Here is a 6,000-nt window from a genome sequence, read left to right as displayed (position 1 = left end):
CGTAGTTTGCAGTCATCTGCGAACTTAGTTAGCCAAAGACCACCTGTGTTAGCCTGTACTTCAGAGAAGTAGATACCAAACAGGAGAGGACCCAGGACTGAACCCTGTGGTACTCCACTTGCCACTGGTCTGAAGTTGGATTTGGAGTCTGCTTCTTTCACTGTGTGGGTTCTGTCAGTGAGCCAGTTGGCAACCCATCTTGTGACATAGAGGTGTATACCTAGTTTATTGAGTTTATCTATAATTCCAGAGTGGGGGATGGTGGCGAAAGCCTTGGCAAGATGTCGATAGGCTGTGTGAACCACCTTACCCTTGTCTGCAGCTTTGGTGACTGCTTCAAAGAAGTCTATCAGGTTTAGGAGAGATGATCTACCTTTTACAAACCCGAACTAGGTGGGGTCCAGAGTTTGGTGATTTCCACTGTCTTTGTTTATAAGTTCCATGATGATACGTTCCATGGCAATGCAGACCAGGGTCATCAGGCTAATGGGGCGGTAGTTCCCAGGGTCCGTGGTGGCTCCCCTCCTGTGGAGTGGGATAACGTCGCTGAAGTGATTCTATGATTGAACATGGTATTTAGGTGGGGTACCAGTTCATTCTGTAGTTCGTGTAGAACGCAGCCTGGGATCTTGTCTGGTCCCATGGATGCTGTGTTCTTGGCTTTGGAGAGTGTGGTTTTTACCTGTGCAGCCGTGATTACAGGAACTTTGCATTCTTCCAGTATAGAGATGCCCTCTTTAGGGGGTGAGAGGGGGGTAAAGTTAGCACTGAATCGATCTGCCATGATGTTGGCAATATCGTTGGGTCTGTATATTTAGTGCCATTATGCTGTAATTCAGGGCAGATCTGAGTGTTGCCATTGAGATTCTTGACATAGCTATAGAATGCTTTGTGGTTGTCTTTAGAATCAGTGGCGATTTTTTTTTCTTAACTAGCTTTGGAGGATTTTATCAGGGATCACAGCTTTTTAATGAGGCTGACCAGGGAGCTCCTCCACTCATGGGATTTTACTCTTTTGCAACAGTTTCTTCCTTCTGTTGTACAGTTTGTTTATGGCAGGGGACCACCAGATTGGCTTCCTTTTTTTTGGAGGATAGCATCTTGGTTCTTTTTGGGATAGCAAGATCCATGCACTCATGTAAGTCCTTATAAAGTGTTATAACTGCATTGTCCATCTGCATGGGTGTCATGAAGTTTACCACTTCTGTCTTAAGAAGCAGTAAGTTTGCTTTGGAGAAATTTTTTACCATGGTTTCCTTAATGGGGTGTGTGGGCAGGATGTGTATATCTGGGGTAATTAGCTTATGGTCGGATCGGACCAGTGATCCGTTGACTTCAGGTCTCAACACCGGTCACTCATGTTGGTAATGACTTAGATCTAGGTTATTTTTGCCCTTGGTGGGGTTGTGGATAAGTTAATCCAGGGCATTGGAATTTATGAATTCCAGAAAGCGTTGAGCGAAGGAGTTCATACACTAGTTGTTTTCCCAGTTAATGGTGGGGTAGTTGAAATCGCCCATTATTAGGGTGTTTGGTTGAACCCTAATATTTTCCAGTATATCAAGAAAAGAGAAGTGGGAATCCTGGGGCGTGGTGGGTGATCTGTAGCAAGCTACAATTTGGTTTGCAGTTTTTCCCCAGAGTTAGTTGTTTTTGGTTTTAACATATGATTTAATTACAGAAGTTAAAAAGGCAGTACAAAAGTACTGGCCTTTTTTATTTAAATATAAAGATTTAATGGAAGTTATTCCAACAAACATTACATTTTCTTGCAAAAGAGGGAGAAACCTTAAAGATATGTTAGTGCATGCAAGGTATTCTAGTCCCAATATTAATTTAAAAATAGAGATAGGTTCAATGGGTACATATCAGTGTAGGAAGTGCATTTCGTGTAAATATATTAGTAAGACTTTTGAATGTATTAATGGTAGAGTTTTTAAATCTTGTGGAATTTTTTCCTGCAACACAGTAGCAATAGTATATGCTTTAAAATGTTTGTGTGGACTGTTTTATATAGGAGAAAGTAAAAGAGCCTTTAAGGTTCGACTTCAGGAACATGTGAGGGACATAAAGAATAAAAAAATTAGAAAGCCCTTTGGCAGTGCATTTTAGAGACTATCATGATAGTCAACCAGATGGTCTATTGGCAACAGTTTTGGAACAGATCACAATAAAAAATAATAGTGATTTAGTTAAACAAAAACTGTTATATAAGGAAACTGTTTTTATATTAAAGTATAACACACTGACACCTAGTGGCATTAATGTGGAATGTAACTGGAAAGTATTTTTATGAATGAAATATACTGTGATTAATTGTTTGATTGTTAAATTGTTTTATTGATTTTGTAATTGATGCTTTTGTATGGTATAAATAATTTGGAAGTGTTTGTGATACTCGTTCTCCTTGAAGGCGTGAGCCGAGACGCTAGAGAAAGGGTAATAAATAGTGTTGGATCTCTTCACTTGGTCGTATTGCTAGGTTATTTTTGCCCCTGGTGGGGTTGTGGATAAGTTAATCCAGGGCAATGGAATTTATGAATTCCAGAAAGCGTTGAGCGAAGGAGTTGGTACACGAGTTGTTTTCCCAGTTAATGGTGGGGTAGTTGAAATCGCCCATTATTAGGGTGTTTGGTTGAACCCTAATATTTTCCAGTATATCAAGAAAAGAGAAGTGGGAATCCTGGGGCGTGGTGGTGATCTGTAGCAAGCTACAATTTGGTTTGCAGTTTTTCCCCAGAGTTAGTTGCACTTGGATAACCACGGCTGCATTATGCTGAGCAACTAGCCTGGAGGTGTGGATATTCTTAATGAATATGGACACACCTCCGCCTGTGGTGTTCCGGTCCAGGTTACATGGCTGAAAAGTGTGGTATGAGTTGTAGCCTGGTAGTGCAGGGGTGCTCTCTGGAGCCTTGAACCAGGTCTCAGTCACTGCACAAATATCGATGTTCTCCATTGTAAGGAGTGCCTCGAGTGAGTGCATTTTGAGATTTAGACTTCTAGCATCACTTTTGCCCAAAGATCACTGGATGTGATCTTCCTAATGATCTTAGTGACCATCTTATCACTTTCATTATTAAACATAAATTTATCACCATAAACCAACCCATCCATAGACTACTAAGAAACAAGAAGAAATTCGAACCTATGCAATTTGCTGCTGAACTCAAATCCTGTAACTGGTCTAAGTTAAAAACTCTATCCCTTGACGAGAGTGTGACATTCTTTAATGACACATTCCTAAACATTCTGGACAATCATGCACCTAACCGACTTACTAGAACTAAGGTGCGGATAGCCCTCTGGCTAACTAGGGACACTAAATCCAAAATTAAAATTAGGGACAAAGCCTGGGATACATGGAGAGCTACTAAGGCACCTCTAGATCGTATAAAATTCCAGCAGCTTAGAAATGAAACAAAAAAAGCTAGCACACTGGACAAAAAGAATTATTTTTGTCACCTCCAAGAAAAGCACCAGAACAACCCAAAGAAGTTCTGGGCAGGCTTAAATAATCTCCTCCACCCAGGGAAATCATCTACACCTACCCCTGAAACACTTATTGGTAAAAACCCAGAAGTCGTAGCCAATACCTTTAACTCCTTCTTTACTGAAATGATTCAAGCTTTAGCCAGTCAACTACCCCCCCCTCAACCAATACTACCCTTGACACATTCCCTTCCTTTAAACTACAACATATACCCACCTCCTATATTCGAACCTTATTGAAGAAACTTAAACCTACCACCCTCTCAGCGGACCGACTTCCTGCTGAATACCTGCAAATTGCAGCTGATGCCATAGCCTACCCTATCTCTATCCTGATTAATCGAACTATCTCCGAAGCCACCATCCCCTCCATTTGGAAAATTTCCTATGTCATACCACTCCATAAGGGAGGCCCTTCCACTGAACCTTCTAACTATAGACCAATAGCTATACTGTCTCCATTAGCCAAAATTATGGAACGTTGTGTCCATAAGCAATTTCTTCGCTACCTCACCCTAAATAAACTTCTGACTAACTCGCAACATGGCTTTAGACCCCACCATAGTACGACTACCGCCCTCCTTTCCTTCACCGACTCAGTCAACAAAAATCGTAATAACAAAAAAATATCGTCAGCTCTGTTTCTCGACCTGTCAAAAGCCTTTGACATGGTCAATCAGCTTCTTCTCCACACGCTTGAAACCTTACACTTTGACTATTCATCTCTTAACTGGTTCTCTGCTTATCTCTCAGGTAGGCAACAAGCAGTCCAATGGCAAAACAAGCTCTCACCTACTACCCAATACCATAGGAGTCCCCCAAGGCTCCATACTAGGTCCCCTTCTCTTTTCCGTGTTCATAAACGAACTTCACACAGCTATCCCTAAAGCCACCTGCATCCAATATGCGGATGATTCTACCCTTTTATGCTCAGATATCTCTCTCCCTGAACTACAAGTAACAACCCAACACTGCTTTTCTACAGTAGAAAAATGGCTTTCAGGGAGGAATCTCATCCTAAATCCAAAACAAACTAAGCTACTACTATTCTTTCCTACCTCTGCCCCGACACCAAATCCCAACAATGCTACCTTCCACGTCCAATCTAATAATGGTACCATCAATTGAGCCTGATACGTATACTAAACTACTAGGGGTCACCATTGATGACAAGCTCAGATTTAACATGCACATCAGCCAGGCAATTAAGACCGTAAATAAGAAACTTGGATCCTTGTATAGAATCAAGAACTTTTTAACCCCCAACGCTAAACTAACCATTGCCCGTACGCATCTCCTCTCCACACTACTGTATGCCTCTCCTGTATTTTATTTTCTCAACAAAACTGATATCAACAAACTCTCCGTGACTTATAATCACATTGCCAGATTTATAACTGGACTTCCCTATAGAACACATCATTGTCTTAACCTACAAACACTTAACTGGTTAGAATTACCCAATCTCCTCAAACTGAACCAACTCACTGAAGCGTTTAAAATTATTAAGGAACCTGATAAAACCCCCTCACTCAATAAGCTATTGACCCCCTATTCTAACCTAAGCAGTCTTCGATCCTGTAACAGACACCTTGTACAAACCATCAAATCTTATAACAAGGGGGGCGATGCTCTCTTTGCCAACTCTATAGGTAAGATTTGGAACTCCCTCCCAAATAACCTTAGACTTTCTACCTCCCTTTTTCAATTAAAAAAAAATCTAACTCAATTCTTTAAGGCACAATGGCTATGTTCATGCGTAAAATCAGACTAGTCTCTCCCTGAGCGACCACTTATCCTACCACACTTTACTAACCTGGGCCTCCTGTTCCCTTGAACCTAACCATTGCTCTTTTGACCATTAATCCCCCTGTTTTTTACAGCATTATTCTTCTCTTTTTTGATTGTTCCTTTATACTCCATTGATATTATACTGTGGCTGTGATGATGTATTAGAGTATAATAACACTAATGTTCCTCTACTGTATGTTTGTATAACTGAGTGGACCTTAGCTGCCCAATTGTTTTTCACATCTAACCTAAGTAAAATTTAATAATATGAATTAGCATCTGTCTCCCCATCTTATCTATGGATTTGTAATCCTACTTCCATACTGTTATGCCTGTTGAGTTTTTTTCTCTTTTGTCTCCTCATCTGTCTCTTCATTACATGTATGTATATTGTAAACCTACTTGTATATTGTTATCTCTGTGGAGCTTTTCTCCCCGGGCCTCCGCTGAAAAAGGACATGTATCCAGTCGGACTATCCCTGTCAACAAATGTAAAATAAATAAATGTGCTCCATAGATTTCTAGGACGTGTACTATCACATAAAAAGATACAAAGGCACTCCTGGAAATTTCTGCACTTCCTGCTGGGAGCCTGTCACGATCAGTTCAGAGCACTGCCCTTCGGTCACTTGGTGTTCAAGTGTATGGCAGTGGTAGCGCTCACTTGAAGCTGAAAGGGATTCCAGGTGTTTCCATGCCTAGATAACTGGCTACTTA

The 6,000-nt window shown here is 40.9% G+C and overlaps 1 protein-coding gene across 5 annotated transcripts in view; it reads left to right on the top strand.

Moving 5' to 3' along the window:
* The window catches only part of LOC122809699 (zinc finger CCCH domain-containing protein 13-like), a 1,891,555-nt gene that overhangs the window by 152,036 nt on the left and 1,733,519 nt on the right, over window positions 1–6,000 (top strand). The gene's annotated exons all lie outside the window — the stretch shown is intronic.

The sequence above is a fragment of the Protopterus annectens genome, chromosome 1.part1, assembly GCF_019279795.1.
Source record: "Protopterus annectens isolate FY-2018-M chromosome 1.part1, PAN1.0, whole genome shotgun sequence".
Classification (NCBI taxonomy): domain Eukaryota; kingdom Metazoa; phylum Chordata; order Ceratodontiformes; family Protopteridae; genus Protopterus; species Protopterus annectens.
Note: the sequence above shows the minus strand (reverse complement) of the source record. Positions and strands in the feature narration are given on the sequence as shown.